General features: G+C 50.6%; 1 protein-coding gene across 3 annotated transcripts in view; it reads right to left on the reverse strand.

Annotated features, from left to right (window-relative positions):
• The window catches only part of KCND3 (potassium voltage-gated channel subfamily D member 3), a 371120-nt gene that overhangs the window by 238935 nt on the left and 108978 nt on the right, over positions 1–23207 (reverse strand). For all 3 annotated transcript variants that reach the window (XM_037501020.2, XM_054691769.1, XM_054691770.1), the window contains one exon: positions 21532–21726. The gene's annotated coding sequence lies outside the window, so the exon portion shown is untranslated. The remainder of the gene's footprint in view (positions 1–21531; positions 21727–23207) is intronic.

Below are 23207 nucleotides of genomic sequence, written 5' to 3' on the forward strand. Positions count from 1 at the left end.
GGCTTCTCTTTTCTGAGATAATAGGACTGGTGGGGAGGCACAGAGGGGCTAGGCTGAGTAGAAGTGGGAAGTAGTGGTCTGAGATTCTGGGAACTCTGCCTACTGGCTGGTCATTTTCCTGACTGGAGGTAGAATTCTTGGTGGGGATCTTGGCACTCAAGAAACTGAAACAGAGCAGGCTGGAGGTGGAAAAACACCACAGCTTAATACATTTTGAAGGACAGTGAAAAAAGACCTTGGCCCCAAATCAGATTGTTCCTGATCTAAAATTAAAAGCGACTTAAGCCTTAACGTTTGAGAAGAGCAGCAGATAATGGTTGTGAGGGTGGGGAGAGTGATTGCTTTTCTTTGTACCTCGTGGCTGGGAGCAGACCTTTCCAAGATTTCTCTGGACAGGATTTATTTACTGTCTTAAAAAAAAAACTTTGCACTTTGCATGAAGATTTGCAAATGCCAGGCACACGGCATGCTGGGTGCCCAGCCAAACCTCTTGTGGCTAGCCTTGAAATGAGATCATTTCACAGTAAGAAGGAGGTCAGGTTGCAAAGAGGGGAATTCATTTGGCTGCGTCAATATGTAGGCTGCAGCAAAACCGCAGAACAAAATTGTGTTGTCCTGTCATAGCAGCAAGCACTGGCTGCAGACTTGAACTCCTAAGGTATCTGCTCCCAACTCCTGCAAGTCCTGTCTGTCTGTGCCTTTCACCTAACCAGTCTTGTCTTAGAATGATACAATTGGGATCCCATTTACATGGCAGGTGAATCACAAGAAATATCTAATAGTATCTAATACGCCTCTGAATTCAGAATATATGCATATGAAATATGAAAGGGTCATACCTATCTCACCAAATTATTCCCTATTTTCTTCAACAACGTGAAAAATGAGGGGGTTTCCTTTTCCAACCAGGTTATAGGAGGAAGAGCCTTGTCCACCCTTGTCCCCCCATTTGAATAGTCTGAAGTTATTGGAGACCAACAATGTGCTCAGAGCAGAACCAGAAGCAAGGAAAGCACACCTGGTCACTTCCTGACCTAAGTGCCTTGGGATCCTTACTGGACAGACAATAGATACAACATGATTGGAGTACCATGTGAGACAGTTCATGATGACAGGTGGGGGAGCCGAGCCAGGCCCCTTGTGGGGCATGAGGCTGCTAAGAGAGGGCTCTGTGGGCCAGCTCCTAAGAGAGGAGGCTCCGTGAAGAGTGGGCATGCAGGTGGCATCATTTTCTTTCCATCTCCAACAACGCTGATTTCTGTTTTGTCTGTGATGCCATTCTGCCCTGCACGGAATAAGATTTCATGCAGATCTTGGGCTTCCCCAGGTGCATAAGAAGAACTTGCCAATGCTGGTATAAATGCCTGGACTCTCGATCCTCCACAGAACATGAGCAAGGGAGGGCCGCCAGCTGTTGCTGCCGCTTAAAAGGAAATATTTAAGTATTACAACCCTTACTTTCTCAACCGTAAAATGGGAATAATAATAGCATCTATTTCCTAGGGCTGTTGTGAAGATTAAACAAAATGAGTATTGCACACGCATGAGTGAAATGAGTTTCTGATACCCAGAACTGCCCAGCAACTCTTCACTATTATTATTCCTCTTCCTTTTGGAATTCTAAGACTGAGTAACTTTTTTTTTTTTTCAAAAAGGGAAAATTAGTCCTTTTTTTTAGAAATGGACTTTCCTAGTGTTCAATACATCGTATGTGACAATAAACCATCAAACAAATATATCAAGAGCTTATAGACCTGACTCACCTGTTGATGGTCACCCCAGATCATTTGGCTTCCCTATTCATGTGGATCCTTCCTGGAGGATTGATTTCTGGCTCATTCTCCAGAGAGGACAGAGGTGCATGACCCCCTCCAGTTGTCTACCCCTCTTTGTCAATTCTGGCCTTTTAATGTAAAGGGCACAGAAATAAACCACAGAGTATATTCCCTTCCCTTTGGTTTGTTTGTTTGTTTGGAAGCAAAAAAGAAGCGACAAGCTTTGAGCACATTTCAGATCTATAAAAGACAAATTAATTATCCCCAAGCAGAAGCTGACCTTTTGCTGGCCCCAGCTCCAGCACCTGAGCTCCAGCTGCACCTGCTTTGAAGATGACAATATCCACTTGCTAAATACTAATAATTAGTCACCAAAGCAGGATAAAGAATGTAGAGCAAAGTGAACCTGCAATTACTGTACTCATGTGCATCCCGTGCGCCCTTGGAGGGCCAATTACCCCAGCACATTACCATAATTGGACTGACATGTTAACAGCGTCCTCCATTCTTTGAAAGTGTCACTGTCCCCCTTCCCTGCCCCTCAGACCCCAAGCCTGTAGGCAGTCTGCACTGGGCCTTATGGCTAGGGCTGGCTGAAGATGTCAAAGCTGTGTGTCCTCTGAGGGTGCAGGGGGTTTACCAGATGGCCCATGCGCAGGCCAACCACATGTGCAGGGAGTTCAGGGATGAAGGTCATTGGCATTTCCACCCAGCTTCTCCCTCCCTCAGTTCCATCTCTAGTCTTACTGGAAAAAGGCACACTATGCAAGTGACTCCACCAACCAGTGGTGAACTAGTTGAAATCTCAATCTCAGCACTTAGTGGGGGACGCCAGAACCGCTTAAATTCTGCCCAGCAGTGGCTGAGCCTTGGGAGATTAAGGGGACTAGCCTCTCTAAGGGTGGGCAGGTTGCTCAAGAAGAGGTGTTGCTGAGCTTGCAACAATAAGCAAGGCCAGCCAGCCACAGAGGGGGCTCCCCTGAGAGTGAGGCGAGGTGTCCTTTGACTCCGAAAGGGCAGCAGGAGAGCCCAACCCTGGAGGACAGTTAGGGTGAGCGTGGGGCTGGTGGCAAGCAGTCCTCCCTCAGGCAGACATCAGCCTGGATCCTGCGGCCTCAACACCATTTTATGGGGTGATCAGTGTCCTATCGATCGAGAGAGGCAGTTGAGCACTAGCACCAGCTTGCATTGGCAATGTAGCGGTTCCCACTGCTGACCTTTCCAAAGCAAAAATCCCTTTTTTAATTTTTTTTCTGTCTTCCCTCTGCTTTCCATTTGATTTCTTTCCCCATTGAGCAGCAAGAACATTTCCCTTACAAGTCACTACCGCCTTCTAAGAGAAGAGGGCTCAGTTTCTGGCTGTGCTCAGACACCCTGGGGAGCCCAGGGACTGGGAGTGTAATGGGGCCTCCCCCCACCCCAGCCTCAGCTCAAAGAACCGTGGCAAGAAAGGGCCTGGTCTGGCTGGCTGGCTCAGGAGAAAGTTGAGTTGGTTGAGATGTCAGGACTAGGAGCAGGGTGCGGTGGGAAGGAGCCTGCCCCCTCCCGCCTCTGCACAGACCCAGGCGGCATTATTCACACTGCATTAGTGTGACTAGTGCCTCCTGGAACTCAGAAAATGGTGCCATTGTGTTTGGGCAATGTGGGGGTGACTCACACGCAAACACACACACATGCACACACATGCACGCACACAGGCACACACATATGCCTCTGCTGCCTCCTGGAGCTGCTTTGGACCATGCAGGCCCCAGGTCTCTGCAGTTTACCCATAAAGTGGTCTGTAGGACAACTTCTGCTCTAAATAGCACCAGCGTCTTCTCCCCACACCATCACAAACACACACTCAAATGTACTCTGGCGACTCTGCCCTCGCCATCCTCCCGGGGCTGCCGGTACCCCAGGAGAGCAGCACTGGAGTGTCAGCGGACACTCCAAGGTGGATGTTACTGAGTCACTATCATTTGTTGTTGTATCCATCTTGGATAATCCTCCACTAATGGATGAATTGAGTCCATCCCTGTTCAATCTGAACTCGAAGATCCAGTAAAAGGAAGGCAGGGGATTTGTTCTCCACTCATTGGATGTCTCGTGTTTGCCTTTACATTAGTCACGCACACACAGGGCACAGACAGAAAGCCTCACACCTGAACTCAGGAGACAAAGACTGTCACTAACACAACGCGGCAATACCCACAGGCACCCATTCCCGAAGACAGCCTGCCCTGCTCACGTAGGCACCCACGGCACAGACCCGGGGGGTACCCAGGAAGCACACTTCTACGTCACACAAACACACATTCACACGGAAACCACATGACACACTCAGAAATGCACTTCTGAGACGCGTCTATCTGTAGGACCTTCGAGGGTCACAAGTGTGACCCATCGTGTGACCACCAGAGCCTGCGAGCTGAGCTCCGCAGTAGGCATTCCTTTCTGGGCGGTGACCCCTTTATTGCCTGAAATATGCAGGGCCAGTTGAATGCTTTGTAGGGTGATTTATAGGGCTCCCTGCAGGGCCGCACTCCTATCTGCCCATCACATTCCCTTGGGGAGGTCAGAGTTTCACTGTCTCCCCCGGAGCAGCTGCACACAGCTGCGGGTGCCTCAGTGGAGGGGTTCAGGCAGTATTTTCTTTTGCCCAGAATGTGTGTTCTGGGCTTCTCAGAAAGGATCTGGATCCAGGTGCTCTGATTCTGCAACCAGATAAGAAAGGTAGCTTTCAGACTCTGCTGCAGGAGGTAATACTTTACAGTGAGAGCCGAGCTTGAGGCATGGATGTTGGGGGGGAGACAGCCCGTGTGTCTCTGAGGGTGCCCTACATCACGGAGCCTAATTGCTTTGCCTCAAGCGACCTGTTGTCAGTCGGAACAGGAAAAGACCAGCTCCTTTTAAGATGGGCCCTCGGAGCTAAGGGAGGGTTGCTTGGATATGGTGAGTTCAGGCTGGAGATGGGGCCAGTGTGGTCCGTGTTAGCGAGAAAGAAGAGAGGAGATGAGGTTTGGGAGGGAGAGAGGGTTCTGCAGCTGTTATTTTTAAAACCCCGCACCTATTTGTGCTTAGATATCCATTGTTTAGTCTGAAGGAAAGTGAAGGTGAGGTGCAGAAAGGTGGCAAAGGCCCTGGGCAGGGGGATGCTAAGGGGAGAAACAGGGAGGGCACCCTGGGGTGTGAGCAGATCTGAGCTAGGGCTCAGGAATCCTTCCCCAGGCCAGAGACTGTGCTATCTCCCCTACAGCCTCCGCCACACGAAAGGCTGTTTAGGGAGACAAATGGTCCCCATTAATTCCATCAGGTAATGAGCCAGTTGGTGCCATCATTAATTATTCTAATTAAAATATACTGGCCTTTGAGGTTGGCGCACACTGCCGCACCACCCCAAACATTTCACTTCTTTGTCTCTGCCTGGGGTGACTGCTGGGCCCATGCAGGCCCCCAAGACCCCACAGAAAGAAATAGACTTGAACGGCTGACATAAAGTATTCATCCCCCTCCCCCCACCATCTTCATCCATTAATTCATCCAATGAACAAGCAACAAGCACCTACTGTAGCAGGTGCTGAAGACACAGAGAGAAACGAGAACTGGGACTTGCCAGCAAATCAGAGATGGCCTAGAACCCAATACAGAGTTCTAAGATTTACAACTTCAGGGCATTTTCATAGGCCTCGTCTCATTTAATCTTCAAATGCTGTTAGGAGGGCACGCTCATCTTCCCCATTTTGCAAATAAGAAAATGAGATTAAGAGCCATTCCATGGCTTGCTGCCAAGTAGAGCGGGGCTGGGACTCAAATCCATGCTTTTGATTCAGGTTCTTCTCTTGACAGTACAAGAGAGCAAAAGCAGCTGCCTGTAGCTCATTTTGACTGGTGGTTTCAAGGAAGCCTTCACCAGGGAGCTGCCTACACGTTGAGCTTTAATGCATGAGCAGGGGTGGCATGAACAAGGCCCGGATGGAGAGGCACAGAGTCCATCACCAGGCCCTCCGATGGGCTCTTTGCTGGGGACTCGAGACGTGCCTTTGAGAGGCAGAAGGGAGGGAGGTTTAAAACATCCCCAAATTCCAAAAGGCAAAAGCAGCAATTCCGGGCTCTTTCTTTTAGGCCAAATGGAAAATCAGGATGAGTTTAGAAAAGGCCAGATGAAAGTTTATCCTCCGCATCTGTCATGCTGTCAGGCTGCAGGCAACAGAGGAGGATTTCATTGTTCAGACCTCTTTTTCCATAGTTCACTTTATCATCTGCACTCTGTTTTTCCATAAGCTAAATACGCCTTCCCCTGTCTAAACACTTGGTTCCAGGCCCCTTTCTCTACCAAGAGACCTGTCTTCTCTGTCCCCCGGGGTTCCACCCCATGTGGGGTTTTGGCTCAGTTCCCACCGTGTCTGTTCTCGCTTCCATGGCTGTCTGCCAGCATGGCCCTCAGAGCCCCTGGTACAAAAAGACCTCTTGCTTTGCTGAGAGAGAATGTGTGTGTGTGTGTGTGTGTGTGTGAGAGAGAGAGAGAGAGAGAGAGAGAGAGAGAGAGAGAGAGTTTTGCAAGGTGAGATTCACTGCTTCAAGAAACAGCTCCCAAACTTCTTTCCCTACCTCTACAACACCTTTATCACCGCTTTGCTTCTTGAGAGAACTGGGCACCTGGTCCATTCTACCTTCTGACTGTCACCCACAACCTTGTCTCTCCCAGAAAGAGAGCGCATAGTAGGCTCAAGCCGCGCTTATTAAATAAATCAGCATCTCAGACACAAGGCACAAGGACATTCCTTTAGCAGGGCAGGCTGCGTGAGACGTGGGCCGGGCCCTGGCTGTATCCAGTGGCAGGGTTTTCATATTTAATGGCATCTCCGCGCCTCCTGGAACCACTTCTTCCCACCCTCAGCCACCACTGCCACCAGATGCACGTCTGCTTAATTACAATTCATGAAGCGCTCACCTATTAATAAAGCCTAATTAATCCAGTCATGTCACCCTGTGATGCCAGCAAGGATAGAGAGCCCACTGGCCTCCTCCACAGCCCTGACGGGTTTAGAGAGACCTAGCCCCGGGGATGGCCGCGTCCACCTGAGGGCTTTGGAAGCAGGGCCTCTGCAGTGCCCACCAGTGCTTGGTGCCTTTCCCACCGCCTCCATGCCCAGCAGGCATTATTCTGCCCTCTCTGCCCTCCGAGGGCCCGGAGGCAGCTCTGAGGACAGAGCTGTGCTTATTGGCTTTTGTAGTTGTCCATCTGTCCCTCCACCCGAGTCCTCCATGACAGACTGAAGACTGGCTTCATGTGCCTCGGTGGGCACACACCTGTGCGTATGTGGACAGGGGGAGGGGGCGCTGAGGTGAGGGGTGCCTGAGGAATCGCTCTCCTGTCACAGTCCCCAGGGGAGCAGGTGGCACAATGGAGAGGTCACCAGTTTTGAAGGAGCCTAGGTCTCCACTGCAGACCCAGCACTGCCATTCCTGGCTTGCGGCTTGGACAAGTCCCTTAACCTTTCTGTGTCCCCTTGCCATCGTGGGTAAAAAGAAGAAAGCAGCACCTGCCTTGCATGGAACTGTAAAGACTACATAAAGTCATTTTTTCAAAAGCATTTTGTTGAACATACATATCGAGAGAAAAGTCTAATGTCCTAAGTGTTCAGAGGAGACTCAGTAGAATGAAATTCATAAACTTCAGCCACCAGCATCCAGAATAAGAAGCAAACAATAGCGGTGCCCTAATATCTCACCTGGGCTTTCTGTATGTACAGAGGCTCATCCAGCAGCACCCTGGCAGCCACAGCCTCGGGGACACTCTCTGCCTCTACCTGCTCTCCACCTGACTCGTGCCCCTGGACTGAGATGATGCAAACAGGGGGAAGGAGACCCAGGTCTCTGCCCCAAGTCAGACTCTCTGCTTGTTTCTCAGTGCTCTGGGGGGTGATTCATGGATTTCTAGACGTGGAAGAAGTCTGGAAGTGATCCACGTCTGAGCTCTTCCTACTGCTTGAGTGACACCTTTACTCTGCAGCGCGGGCCTCAAGATTCAACCTGACCTGTGCATGGCTCTGGGATATGTCTAGAATCGCAAGATCTCAGAACTTGGAAAGCATCTCAGGGATCACTTACTGACCCAGTTTCTTATTTTAAGATGAAAGACCGAGACTCAGAGCGCACAGAGACGTGCTCCATACCACAGCTGGGCCTTGTGCAGGGCTCAATTAGGCAGGTAGTGGCCTGACACCCCACGCTGTGTGTGGTCTCTTTTCCATTGTCGTATGGAAGGATTTACAGAGGGGCAGACATCGCAGTGCAGCTAGCACAGGAGCGGGAGTAGAGGGATATATCACTCTCCAGCACCACACACCAAAAAGGGCGGCCCCTGACAATTGTCACCTGCTAATTACCCAGAGCCCAGTGATGAATGGGTTGTGATAGGAAGAACCTTCCAGGCAGAACCAGGAATCCCAGCAGTCAGCTGACATGGTGGGGATGGGAACAGAGTTTGCAGGGAGGCCTGGGGCAGACATTTGCAGGACCAGCTGACCCCGGCTGACCTCTGAAGGGGGCAGGGGACAGCTCTGTGCTCCCATGCAGCAGAGTAGCGGATGCCCACAGAGGGTGAGGTTAGGGGTGCTTGTTTCTCTCTCTTTGAATTGCAGGATTGTAAGCCAGAAAGAGATTTCTTAGGCCTAGAATTATAACAACAAAGTCCAGTGATTATTGTGGATTCAAAAGGCTTTCTGGTTTTAAAGAAAAGCATATGGGTATGTTCCCAGATGAAACAGGGCTGGGTATGATGTAAGAAAGTATGTTTCACTGTGAGGGGTACCGAGAGGTGGAATGGACCCCACAGAGCGTGAACCCCGTCCTTGGAGATGCAGGATTGCTCCACAAACACGTCACAGAGGGAACCCACACTCTGGGCAAGTGATTGATCTTCACCTCCAGAGTCTCTCACTGCTGGGACCCTGAGTCTGTGAGCTGGTGCTCGGACCCTGGCCTACACAAATGCAGGTTCTCTGGGGACTTCTGCATCTCGTGGTCTGCACTCCACCCAGCTGGGGATGCCGCCCCACCCCCAATCCACTTGCCTATTTCTACCTGCTAGACTGGGCTCCATCCCGGCAGGGCTGCCTACAAAGCGGGCATTCAGCAAAGTGAGCTGCTGTAAAGACATTGCACAACCCCCTGAAACTCACCGCCTCTTTGCTTCTCCATGTATCAAAATGGAGGGAAAAAACACCTTCCTTCAGGGTCCTGAGGAGAGAAAGAGCTAGATGGACCCAGCTAGCGGTCAGTGGACACCCAGGATCAAGGTCTCCCCTTCTCTTTTCTCATTTCTTCCATGCCTCCTCCCTTCCTTCTCAGAGTCCTCCCCTGGGCCTTGTTCTGTAGCCCATCTTACAACTTGTCATTGTGGTTTTGTCATGGCCAACACCCCATACACATTGGGTACTAGGTAAGTACCAGTGGAAGAAACCAGTTTTGGGGAGCTAGCTCCCCAAACTTGAGGAAGCCAGCGCTACTGAGGCTGCACTGATGGCTGGTATCTCCAGCGAAAGTTGTGCTTTGAGACTCACAAAATCTGTCACCTAGCTCTTCCATCTGTGCCACCCTCCCCCAACCCTGGCCGCCCCCTCTTCCTGTGCCCTGAGGATTAATCCATTTCCACCCACACAAGAGTCCTTCGGATAGTTGATGGCTATCTCAATTCCCCCAAGGCTTCTTTCCTTTGAGCTAAATATTAAACTTTTGCCCCTGCCTCTGCCTCTGCCTCTGCTCCTTCTCAGCCACTCATTCCAAGAGAGAGCCCTAACCAGCAGGTGCCCAATGGTGGGCTCCCCTGGACTGCATAGTCATTGCCAGGGACTCAGTCATGTATTCAAAATGGCCTGGTCTTGGGCATCCCATCCATTTGCCACCCCTCTTCCTTGCCACCCTGCCACCAAAAAAATCCACGAAGGGAAAAATTTATTGATGGCCCTGATGTCCATATATCTCTATTTTCAAAAGTGTTTTCTATTTGACCTTTCAAACAGAAAGGTCATGTCGGTGATCATGTTTGGAAAACTCTTAAGCCCTGTGCAAATGGAAAAGGTTTATCTCAATATTTGTACTGACACCTATGAACCTTTGAGACGTGCTCAGGGAGTGGGAGTGTTAGCTCCACTATAAAGAGGAGAATTCTAAACATATCTCTGTAAATGAAGGCAGACTGCCTGGAGGAGGAGAACTAGTTGGGCCAGACTGGCAAAGCGAGCTGTTTGTGCTGCATGACAGCTCGCAGGGTTCTGCATTGGGAAAAAGGCTTTTTTCCATGCCAAGCAGTTGGAATTTGCTTATTGCTCAATAAATCCCATTGAAGGGCTTCACAAATTAATACAATGATGATATTTCTGCCTTTTCCATATACATGAATTCAGTAATAACTGTAATTATTATAAAGTTATAATAAAACATGATGTGTTATGCTGTTAATTCGATGGCAATAAGGATGAAGTATGAGAAACTCCCCGTCTCGGCATTTATCATTTCCCCCCTTCATTAATGGAAAAATTCCCCAGACTGAAAGGCAGGAGAGAGGCCTCCCTCCTTCTTGATAGGGCTTCTTCTCGGTGTCACTGTCTCGTTTTGGTGGCTGCAGGCTTCTAGCTTGATGGGTCAGGGTACAGCAGAGGAGCTCCCACCCCACTCCTGGATGAAGTAAAAGATCTAGAGGGAAAATGAATTTATTTCCCTTTCTCCATCCCTACCCCTCCATCTGCCCTTGGAGCATCCAGTCCTTTCCCTCCCAGGTCACCGCTGATTGGACCAGAGGTAGGCTCCTGGGCCCCAGAGAGCACAAGGACAGACTGGAGGGGAAGATCCTGCAAGGGTAGGGCTGGAGCAGATGCTTCCTGCCACACTGGAAGGTCTGCAGAGAGAAAAGAGACATTAGCCTCCCCAGGAGCCTCAGGAGTGACCCCGTGTCTGATTCTGCAGGACCCAGAGCCAGTGCTTCCTGGGTCTTTGTTGCATAAGTCACACCTACATCATTCCAACACATGCCCTTTTGCTGTCTCAGCTAGCTTGGGGGCAATTTCTGGTCTTTGCATCTAAACAATTCTCTGGACCTCACTGAAATTTTCATGAGCAGAGGAAACTTTGCATCCTGTGGATCACTGTCTTTTTTTTTTTTTTTTTTTTTTTTGATCACTGTCCTTTTTTTTTTTTTTTTTGATACTTTGAACTTTTTTTTTGATTTTTTGATACTTGGCATGAAGGTATGCTGTCAAACTGTTGAATGAATACATGGAAAACACTAGAACTTTGACCTAGCTAGGGAGAATCTTCCTAAATGAACCCAGTGTGTGTCAGCTGGAATGAGGAGATGGCCCCGCATTTAGCCCTAAAAAGAACAGTTTTCCTGCAGAAAAGAACAGATTCCTGTTCTGAGATGGTGTTCTTGGGTCAAGGTTGGGACAATCTCATGAGGCATCTCTGTGGACAAGCGCTGGCCCACCACCAGGGATATAGGGAAAAACACATCACATACAGGCCCTGCCCTCAGGGAATGCAAGGGAGAAACTAGACCTTTCTCCATGTCCAGAATCTCTGGAGAATGGGGTTTGAAGTTGATGACACCTGTGCGGCCTGTCAGTGCCAAAGTCCTCCCTCTGCAGCAGCTCAGACTGGCTTCTCCAGGGAGAATGGACACTGCCAGAGGAGTCCCTCCCCGCCCAGGGGAAGCCTTCTGGGCCTGAGGTGTGTGTGTGAGTTAGACTTCTCAGAGGGAGGGAAGCCAGAGACTGAACGCATGTCTGGAGTGGACAGTAACCATGGAGAGAGTGAAGCCTGGGAGAACATTCTCCAGTAGTCCTGAGGGTAAGTAAAACCCAGCTGACTTCCCTCCCTCCTCCTGCGTCCTCCTGTGTGCCACCCTGTCAGGCACCCGCCTCTCCTCAGGTCCCCACCCCACTTGTCTCCCACATTCTGGCAGCGAGGTAAGCCTTGAGGCCCTTCCAGTTACCCTGTCACCAACCCCAATTCCCTTGCCCCTTAACCGTCCTGCCCATCACCTCCAACTGTGTGGTGATGGTACATCATGATTTTTCCACTTCTACTCCCAATCTTCTGAAAGTTGGTAGAAAAAGAGCTCAGAACCTCAGTTATGAATTATGTTTTTCAACCCTCAATGGACTGGGAGAGCTGCTCAGAGGTGAGCTATTAACAGCTTTCGACCTTCAAGGTTCTTTTCTCCTTCGACACCCTCTACGCTAGCCTGTGGCCCTTAATTCCCATGTCCATCCTCCACCACCTTGAGTCCAGCTCCCTTCCAGGAATCAGGAGGCCCCCAGCGCTGACCACCTCTGTTGGACCAAGCATGGTTACCTGTTCCGGATGAGGAACCAATCCATCCCCTGCTTTAGGAACTGGGACTTAGAGGCAAGTTAATCTCTGTGGGACCCCTGGGCAAAAGGGTTGCAGAACAGCAGAGAGCCAGAAAGAGGCAGGTGAGCGAGAGCAGAAGAGCAGGGACTCCACGTGGTCCTGGAGAGAGGATGAGAGCGTCCCTGCAGGCCCAGCTGTCTCCTTCCTGACCCTTCTATCTGTAAGAAGCTTGTTTGCCTCCCAGTAGCTCCTCATGTGCAGCACGGGTCACTTCAGGACAGGGATGCATTCTGAGACATGGGTCCCCTGGCACGTCACAGACCGTGATCACACAAGCCTGGACACCCCAGCCTGCCAAGCACAGCTGGCCATATGGGCAGCCTGTCGAGGCCACCGTGGTGTGCATACCTCATGGTTGATGGAACCACCATTCAGGACACAAGGCTGTGCTGAGCCGTCTGTCTGTCTGTCCTGGAAAAGCACATGTGCCAACAAGGACTGAGCAAATGACCTCACCTCCTGCTTCACGAATGAGGCTGAGCCCATCAAAGGCAAACCTCGCTTGATATCAAGCCTCGGGCCTCAAAGCTTACCTGTCTGTTCTGCACAGAGTTTCCTGCCCTCCAGCTCAGAGGCAGCTGGGCCTGAGTCATCCCACATGCTCAGTTCCATCCCTGTCACCTCTGGGTCCACAGGGGATAGTTCTCTCCTCTTTCATCCCTGTCCCTCTGACTCCTTCCCCAAAGCGTACATAGCTGTAAAATATCTTCAGTCCCCGGATCAAAACATTATCCTTTGACCCTGCTTTCCTCATAAGCCACCAACTCATCTCCTTCCTGTCCTCATGTGTTAAAAGGAAAGGCAGCATGGGATGGTGCCTGCACCTTGATCACTGGAGCCTGTCGACTGTCCCCTCTGCTGGAGAGCTCTTGCTCCAACTTGTCACATGAACAATTCCTCCTCAGGTGTTAACCCAAGGGCCCAGGTGTCATCCCAAAGCTCCCATCATCCTACCTAGAGGAGATGCCCAGCCCTGCTCCGACCACCTGCATCGCTTTCACCCAGCCTTGTTCATGTCCTTCCTTGCACTTATCACCAATCCCAAGGTTCTCGTGCTGGTTGGGCTCTCTGGAAAGCAAACTCAGAGGTGGAGCTGTTTGCAGGACGTGTGATGAAGAGGGCCCTTGGCATCAGTGCCAGAGAAGGGGAGGGCGGCAGGACGAGGCAGTGGGGGGAGCATCCACCTTCCGCACTGTGCTGATGGGCCTCCTGCACCCACATGCTCTGGAGAGGCGCTGCTCTGGGCTGAACTGACTGAGCTCCGGCGCCCCGTGTCCATTGGGGCCACAGAGAGATGACCGTGACTCTGGGCAAGGCAGCTCTGCATCTCATGCAAGCGGCCCCCTCACCCCTTGCTCTCCTCACTTCTCCAGAGCCTCCTCAATTCTTCAGAGCTTACTTCTGAATTTTGTTCAAAACTGGTTCTTTTTTTTTTTTAATTTCTAGAACTAAGAATAGACATAAAAGTACAAAGAAACCCCTAATTTGGGGGATAATGAAAACTGTGGTTTCCTTTCTCAGCATTGTTTGAGCTCTGGGCTCCAGGACTTGCTTTCGAGTGCCCATCTCCAGGGCCTCCTCCTGGCCTCCAGCCAAGGCAGAGAGAAGACCCATAGGACCAGGCTTCCCTGCAGCGCCCGCCCCCCCTTGCTCGCTGGCCTGGAGTCTGACGCCCACTCCTTCCTCTGACTGGAGCCCACAGTTTGGGGGAAGAACAGCCGGGAGAGAGAAGATGCAGCCAGGGCTCCGGGGGGCTGTGGAGCCAAGGTTCTGGCTTCATGACATGCTCTCTCTCCCCCTACAGATACAGTCAATAAGGATTATGCTCTGACTCTGAGTGGGTCCAGGGCTTAGTGGGAAAAAGAGGGTGGAGAAAACCCTCTTTTCTTCCTCCCACCTTCAAAGCTGATGAGAAATCAGCAAAGCCGAGTCCAGGAACTCCCAGCCACCGTCCACCTTTCTCGCCTCTGTGGCACCCCCACCTCTGTTTCAAATCGGTATGTAAGTGGCTCCGAACATCTCCCTGCTTACTTTCCAGGCCTGTCTGCACCTTGAAAGCTCCAGAAGAGTGTGTCAGATGCTGTCCCGAGGGGCGAGACCACAGGTGGGCGAGGGCTCGGCGCTCTGGGCAGGCAGAAAGTGCATCTCCAGGGCAGGAGATGGCAGGAGGCAGGCCCGGCTGCCAGCCTCACATGATTACATTTTCATGTCCCTGGACTTCCTCTGGAAGCTCTGCTCCTCCAGAGCTGTGTGAGCTGTAACCACACGAGGCAGACTCAGAGGTACTGCAGCACACGCATACACTCACACACACACACACGCACACTCGTAGGTGCACACACAGACCATTCTTACGCCTCCCAAACCATTACTGAACAAGCAGCTTTTTCCCTGAAGGACTGACGGGGAGCAGAGGGGAACACAGAGGCGTCATAAGCCAACGTTCCCCTTTGACCCTCTCTCTGCTCATTCCCCCAATTTCCTCTCCCTGCAGCAGCTACTTCATGTCTCATTTCTCTTTCATGCCCCCCCAAACTCCTCTCCTGGTGCTCCCTCCAGCTGCCTCGCTCTCCCGGCCCCTTCTCCACACAAGCCTCTCAAAAGCAACTTGAATTGGGGTTGAAGTCAAAGGGAGCCACAAAGAAGACAACACGCAGAGCCTGGTGTGAGCCTGGAGGACCCCACGGGAGGCAGGGCCTGGGCATCTGCAGGGCCCCCCACACTGCTGATGCTCACCGGGGCCCCTGCTCCTCGATCCCAGGAAAGACCCCTGGGCTTTGAATGGGAGACGGAGATGTGAGGCTCAGTTCCTCCGCTTTGCCACCCTGAGATCGGGGGTAGCGGCGGGCCCTTGTGGGGTGTGACCTTCGTTCCTTCTGAGTTAGTCTCCAGGGTCAGTGGGGCAGGTGTGGGCGAGAGCCGAGAGGTCCAAGGACTGGAAACGGCTTCCGCTGGACAGGAAGGGCCGGGGGAAGGGCCCACACTGCCCTGCAGGGAGAAATGGTGGGGCTTTCCCCCACAGCGCCTCTGTGAGCAGGAGGCAGCCGGGTTAGCCTCGCCTGTCAGCCCAGCGCTGACGCGAACGCAGCAGGGCAGAGTGAGGCGTCTCCTCCGACCAGCGACCAGCGGCTCCTGCATGAGCTGGGCACATGGGGGTCATTGGCCTGTGCGCTCCCAGCCCCGGGCTTAGCGCTGTGTGTGCCTGTGTGTGGCTGGCCGTTGTGGGGATTCTCACTCCCGCCTCAGACTGATGCGAGGGGTCCTTCCCGAGGGACCATAGTCACAGAGGGAATGGGGGGGTCCTGAGCGGAGGGCAGCTCTGAGTGGGCGACCCTCCCCCAGCCCTCACGTGTCCTCACTGAGTTCACGGGACAAAAACCTGCTTCCCCTGCATCTGCGGGAGGCTGCAGCTGGGGCCCACTTTGGCCAAATTGTAGAGTTTAGAGCAGCTCCCAGTCAACCCTGCCTGTGTGTGCCCCTTTCCTTCCCCACTGCCACCTCTGCTTTCCAGTTCCCGGAATCCTCTGGCTGGCACCTCCCCTCAGTTTCAAAAGTACCTACTCCCTGCAAAGAGTGGCTGCCAGCAACTAGTACGTGTTGTATCTTTGTTGGTAACAAAATGAATGACAGGACATCATGTGCACGTCATCACGTGATGTTCATGTTTCACAGCCCAGGGGTGTTTGCACCCCAGCTGGCCTGCTCACCTGAGCCCGCCCTCTCTCTCTGGGTGCAGAGCATGGTCCGGGGAAAAATTCCAGGAACCAAACATGTCTTCAAGGAAGGCAAAGCCAATGTTTGGCTGCAGGTAGCCATCGCTCCTGCGCTCAACCTCAGGGTGGGCCCCTCCAGCAGCTCTGCTGGCCCCGCGGGGATATACTGTGGAGACCAGCAGAAAGTGCCAGGACTCAGGGACAGAGCTGCAGCAGAATGGCCTAAAAATCCAGGTGACAAAGCCATGGAGATAAAATTGCAGAAAGAGGACAGGACGGGGTCAGCAGGCCTGATTTCCAGTCCCAGCTGAGCCACTCTGTGGGTCTCCATTTTCCGTTTTTAAAAATAGACAGGAAGCTCTTTTAGATGGTTTTTCATATCTAACATTCTGGGGGGACATAGAAGGGAAGCAGACATCATGTGGGACGTGCAGGGAGCTGTGGGGCTTTGTTAAGGGCAGAACAGAGCCTCCCAGAGCAGCGTGCAGCCCACAGAGGCCTGGGGAGGGGTGTCTGGATACTCAGGAACTCAGCTCACACTTTTCCCAGGAGCTTGTGAGTCGGGTCAGCATGGGCCAGGGCAACTCAGACGCAGAGTCCTTTACACTTGCAGGTCTCTAAGAAGGGGGTGGGGGCAGGCCCTCCAGGCTCCTCTCCTGTAAGCTTCCTCTTTTAGGTTGCACCAGAGTTGGGGAGCTAGGAATGGTCCCCGTATGATTCCTTGTAAAGGAAATTCAAGGAAGGTCATAGAATTCACGATAATAGTCACCCATCTCATGAGGGATGAGGCCCCAGGGAGCCTGCTGGGGTGCTGGGGATGTTCAATATCTTGATCCGGGGGGTGTGTGTCTGGGTGTACACCTACATCAGAATGTAAGGAGCTGTCCGATAAGATGTGTGCACTTCATCCCGTGTAAATCACACCGCAATAAAAAACAAGGAGATCATAAATGGTGCCAGGCCAGGGAGCGCAGGGCCAGAGACAGACAGAGCAAAGCGGCAGGGGAGTGGGAAGGGAGCAGGCCCCCAGGAAAACATCAGACAGCTAAGAGGGCTGGGAAGACACTGGGGGAGGGGGGACAGGAAATGCAGCAGGAGAGCCAACCCCAAGAGAGTGACAGCAAGCAGGGCTGGCGGCATGTTTGGGAAGGAATGGCATTTGGGTAAAGTTATCGGTTGACCTTAAGGTTCTTAAAACACTCCCTTCATCCTTTTAAGGACTGAGGTTTCTTGGGGATCCTCTAAGGAACAATGGCACATCCAGGGGATTAGTTGTGATGAAAGAGGTTTCTGCTAAGCTGCAGGTGAAAGTTTGGGGCCACGCCAAGTGGGTATAGGGTCTCCCAAGTCCCTAAAACTGGACTACCAAGACTGACCCTGTTGCAGAAATCCCAAGCTAGAGAGAGAAGACAGGCTTCTTCTCATTGAATTTTCCAGTTTCCGCTGCTGGGAGGAATGAAGCTCATCTAGCATTCAGAGTCTGCAGACGGCTGAGCTGTGACATGCGCCACTTCGAGCTGGCCGACATTGATGTACAGTGTTAATATTAAGCTCTAAGTGGCTTCTGTATGTTATCCAAAAATGGGGAATAAAACTGAGCAAATTCATTTCTTCTTTTAAAAAATGAGTGGCTTTCAGAAATGATGATTCAGAGCTGGAAGTCATAGAATGAATCCAACACTATTGGCTTGAACAGCCTTGTCACGTAGTCAGGGAGCATGCTAGATGCCCTCATTAATCGGAAGAGTCCAGGAAGATGAAATTCCTCGAAGGAACTCCCTGGGGACCCTGGGCAGCCTCCTCTGCTCTCCCAACAGGACTGCCCCAGTAGAGACAAATTTGGGGCTCAAGCCAGGCCCACCTCCATTTCCCAATTTACTCATAAGCTAAGTATGAGAACTACGGGGTCAGACTGCCCCCATTGGCATCCCCTCTCCATTATTTGCTTGCTGTGGATCGCACTACCTCTGTTTTCTCCCCTATAAAACTGGGTGCTAATAGTATTTAGTTCTCAAAGGCACTATGAGGATGAGGTTGCTTAATATAGGCAAAGTACTTAGATAAACACATGCCTGGGATATTTACATGCTTAAGAAATGTTGTGACGATTATTTTTTCAGTAACTCCGATCAAGCATGTTCTCCAGGGGTCCGGCCTTCTTTGCTCCCATGGATCCCCAGCCTAGGATATCCTCTGTCCTTATCTCCCCAGGAAAATACTCCCCATTCTTGAGGATCAGATTGAGTTCAGCTGACTAGATAACCTCTCTTTCATTATCCTCTCAAATAGGGTAAAACTTAAGAGTGGGTTCAGGAAAACCTAGATCTTTTTATAGACTATTTTGCATTGATCTCCCCAACTAGATGCTAATCTTCTTGAAGGCAGAGCTTGGGTCTCATTGACAGAGTGTTTGGGCCTGAGCACACACCCAAGTGAGGGATTTGCTTTCCTTTGCCAGTGACCCACTAACAGAACCCCCAGGCCCAATGGGAAACCAAAACTCTGGATGGTTGCCTGAGGCAGGCAAATACTATGAGCAGGAATCCACATGCAGAACCAGGCATGAGAGTCCTTTCAAAAGGGAGAGAAGTTTTAGCTTCATAAGAGCCTACACTTCTCTAAATTCTGTGTGGCCTATTCCCCTTAGAAGTCTACTAGGCATCAACACATGGCACATCCCAAACCGAACTCCTGCGACTCCTACTCAAATCACATCATCCCATATGCGTCCTCATCTCATCCTTCCAGATGCACAGGGGAAATCCTGGAGCCACCTTGGACCCCTGCTTTCCTTTACATCCCACGTTGACTCCATCCCCCTTCCTGTTATCTCTACCCTCAAAATATGTCCAGACCCACCCACTTCCTACCATGGTGTGCTGAGAGGTGAGTGTTAAATATTTGTGAAGTTTTTTGAAAGCTGGTTGTTAAGCCAGTTGGTTGTTAAGCTGGTTGAAGTCAGCCATGGTGGGAATATTTACTCCGCAGCAATTGGCAAATGCTGCAAATCAGAGCTTTTGTTTTTATGTATTTAGTTTTTTCCAAGAGTCAGTTGCCAAAACTCTGCTGACTTCTCCCTCCCAACACTGCTACCCTATGTTCCAGCTCCAAGTCTCCCTCACCTCCAGCTGCGATCATTAGGATAACCTCCTACCTGGTCTTCCTGCTGTTATTATACTTGCTCCAGTGTACCTGCAACATTGTAATCCTTTTCAGACCCAGATCAGGTGATGTCTAGGCTGCGCACCAAACTCTCCAGTGATTTTCCTTCTCACTCAAAGTAGAAGTCACATTTCTTAAAAAATGCTCACAATGCTCTTTGCCTCTGATCCTCCACCACCTCTGTGGTCTTGCTTCTACCACTCTTTTAGAGAGAACACTAGACCTAGCAAACAGCCTTCAAAAGCCTAAAATCCCTGATAAGAAGGAATCTTCAATAAAACAAAAATTTAAGATGTAAATTTAAGATGTTTAAAACCAAGCTGAGCACAGCTATTCTACCAGTGTTTATAACAGACTGTTTTCATAAGATGGAACTAGAGCTTCAGACTGAATTGATTAGAAATCAAATGTTTGTATCTTCTGCTATAGACCAGACCCTAATTAAAAGCACACGCATATGTGTGTGATGGTTAATTTTATGTGCCAACTCAACTGGGTTGTGGGTTGCCCAGATATTTGGTTAAAAATTATTTTGGATGTGTCTATGAGGGTGTTTTTGGATGAGATTAACTTTTGAATTGGTAGACTGGGTAAAGCAGATTGCCCTCCCTAATGTGGGTGGGCCGCATCCAATCAGTTGAAGGCCTAAGTAGGAACAAAAGGGTTGACCCTCCCTTGAGTAAGAGAGAGCTCCTTCTGCATGACTGCTGGAACTGAGACATCAGTCCTCCTGCCTTCAGACTCAAACTGAAACATTGCCTGTCTGTAGGTTTGGAGCCTGCTGGCCTTCAGACTGGACCTTACACCATCAGGTCTACACATACTCAGATCTTGGTCTCTAAATACAACCCATTTCCAAAGGCAACCATTACTCCTTAGAGAAACAATTGATTGCAGTTTTTGACAAGATGGTCCTGGAGCACATTATGTCCCAGAAAGTAAAGAGATGTTCTAAAGGTGATGGAGGCACAGCCAAAGGTGACAAGAGCCACCTTGAAGGAGTTCTGACTGGCTAAATCTTGGACAATTTGAGTTTCAAAATAATGAGTAACAGTAAGAGTACAACCCAGGCCTCCCTGGCGGCGCAGCAGTTGAGCGCGGGTTGCCTGCAGCCTCTGCAGTATCAGTTCGATCCCCGGCCACCGGGCGAGGGTCCCACATGGCGCGCAGACCTCTCCTGCCACCCACTGCTCCCCTCAGCAGCGTACTTCGGTCCTTCTGCCTGTTCTGCTCCCTGCTCTGGCTCTGGTGAATTCTCTCACCCTCCTGCGCTTCTGACTGTACCCAGTGCTTGTATAAATAAATAAATCTTTAAAAAAAAAAAAAAGCACAACCCATTGAACAAAATAGGAATTTATAAGTCCACACTGTTATAAATAAATTAACAAATAAAATAAAAAGAGAGAAGGAAAAGTTCTTTAAAGTATAATGCCCCAGTGAATATGGAATTGTGGAAATAGAAAAGCCCCATTTGGCAATTTGATGCAGAGGATGTGATCAATGGAGACGAAGACAGGTGAGTGGGTTTAGATGAGGACAGGGCATTGCCATCACACACATCCTGACTAAGTCACAGAGGGGCTTTCATCTGGAGAACTTGGCCACATGACTGGGGAGTCAGCCAGAAAACGCTGGCCTGACTCAACCAGATGCATTGGCAGACCACGGAGGTTGAGTGACCTCCAGAGAATGTGAAGCCTGTACTCTTTGCAGTGGTTGGGGACGGAAAGTCCAGAAGACTGAGGAGTCCTCCAGAAAGAGCATGACAACCACACGCAAAGCATGTTCCTGGATCAAAAAGGACAGCAGTTGGGACAGTTGGGGACATCTGGAGATGTGGGTTGCATGGTGATATTATATCAATGTGGATTTCTCATTTGTAGGATTATATGTGGCTTTGGGGAAATACACAATGGGGTATTTAGGTGCAATAGGCCATCATGTCTACAGCTTGGGTCAAATTGTTTAGAAAAAGACTCGTGTAACAGTTATAGACAAAAACAGATAAATCAGCACACACACACACACACACACACAGAGATAACAAATGCAGTGACACTCTAACAAGGAGGGAATCCAGGCAAGAGGTCTGATACAGGGATTCTTTGAACTGTACTTATCCCTTTGCAGTATGTTAACATTATTTCAAAACCTATTTCTAAATGCAGGGGAAATATTTTTAAACGCAGGGTGAAAAATATAAAGAGTATTTCAATCACTTTCTTCCCCAAGGCAATTTCAGTTCCTTGAGAATAAGACTCTGTCTTCCATCCCTGGGGCTTCCTTGGCACCAAGCAAGGCACGCAGGAGGGAGCAGAGACCCGCGGGCAGGTGTGTCTCTGACACGGCAGATATGCACAGAACTGACACGTGCAGGGTTCACGCCCTCCCACTTGGCATGTTTCATGGATGGAATTGGATACAACCTGACTGATCAATTAAGGATCACAGTTGCTTTCACAAACCACTATCGGTTTTACCTTATGTGGGTGGGCTATCGGGAGCAGTCATCTTGAGGGCAGGGTGAAATCGGTGGTGAGCAGGGCAGCACCGCACAGCTGCTGTGTGGCAGTGGTTAGTGGGTCCACGAGGCTTGTCATCCCACGAGGCTGACCGTCTCTGGCTGAGAAGCAGGCTGCCACTCACTTTGATGGTCCAGGTAGAATCTTGCTGATCTGTGTCAATAGTGTCGTTCAGGATTCAGTGACAGTTAAGTTTAGTGTCAGTTTTGATCAGCCAGTGTATTATTTTTGGTTTTCAGTGAACAAAGTACACACTTAAAGCTATAAAAGCCCCTTTATTATTGAAATTCCTGCAGGGATAGTTCTGTTACACAAGTCTGAAGTTCTGTCTTCTTATCCCTTTTGTTCCTCGGAAATAATTGTTTATGCAACACAATTTTTAAATGTTTCTTTTCTAAAGACTACAGTGCTAGTCTGGGATATTTCAGAGTTGGAAGAGGGCTTAGAGGTTGTGGAGTTCGTAATGCCCCACTCAGATGGTAGTCTGGCTTCTAGACCATAAACCTGAGGGTGCAAGTGAGGGGAGACAGGGAGGCTGAAAGGGGACTCAAGCGTGGTGCCTCCCCCAGAAGGAATGGGCAGGAGCCAGCAAAAGTACGTCTTGCTCAGTTGTAACCAAGTTAGAAAACACCCATCCGCTCCAATCTCCCCAGCCCATGCAGGAAATCTACCAACGCAGCCACAGTAGAGTCCCAGCTCCTGCATAAACCCCTCTAGGGATGGGGTCTAGGCATCTTCTCAAAGCCCCTGCTGGTACTCTCTAAAGCCACACTCAGCTGAGGTCAGGTTTGCAGCTCTGCTCCCCTCCCCACCCTTGTACCTGCCACATCTTCAATCTCTCTGCACAATCCCCTCCCCCAGGCAAGGGCAGCCTGAGAGGTACATTTCTGAGGCAGCTCTGTGGGGTGGGAGGGGCCCCTACATACCCCCCAAGGGGTGCTGTGGCTATAACAGTCCTGTAGTCTCTTTGACGGCTTTGTGATCTGCGCTATAAATAAATGATTTTGAATGCTTATCTGCTTCCCTCTGTCTGCTTTTCAAGTTATTTTTGGGTGACAGGCCTCTTCTGTGTTAGGTGGGGGCCTGCATTATTGAAGACCAGCGGCTCCTTGTCAGAGGGAAATAAGGTCAGAGAGCGCATGGTGGCGGCTGGGGCCGAGGCGGGGCCCAGGCTAAACTTGTCTGGGATTCAGAACAGTGTTTGTGCGCTTTTGCTGACGTGGCTAAGGGGCCACTTGTAGACCGAGGGACCCGATACAGCCCCCACAAACTCTTCTCCACAGATAATCTTGACCCTGAGGCCTTTCCTCCAGTGTCCACAGGCCTTAGTCTCTTAACACAAGCAGCAGGGACTGCCCAAAGGACGCTTAGAATAGAAGTGAACCCTTGGTGCCTTCAGCTTCCTGGCTGGTTGGCCTTGAGTGAGTCCCTGTGTCTGCACCTCAGCTTTTTAATTCAGAGAATCGTACTGCTGATGGCTGCCCTGTCTGACTGTGGGCTTCCATGTCCCCCCAGTGGGGGCAGCTCTGCCTGCTGAGGCCCCAGAAACCAAGCCAGAGCTTGGATCATCAGTGTCTCTGTGGGAGGCCCTTGGTGGCCAGCAGCCAGAGGCTCAGGGGCCTTTCTAACTTGCA

Source organism: Talpa occidentalis, unplaced genomic scaffold (assembly GCF_014898055.3).
Source record: "Talpa occidentalis isolate TD23 unplaced genomic scaffold, MPIMG_talOcc4v2.1 talOcc4.9, whole genome shotgun sequence".
In the NCBI taxonomy this organism is placed as follows: Eukaryota; Metazoa; Chordata; class Mammalia; order Eulipotyphla; family Talpidae; genus Talpa; species Talpa occidentalis.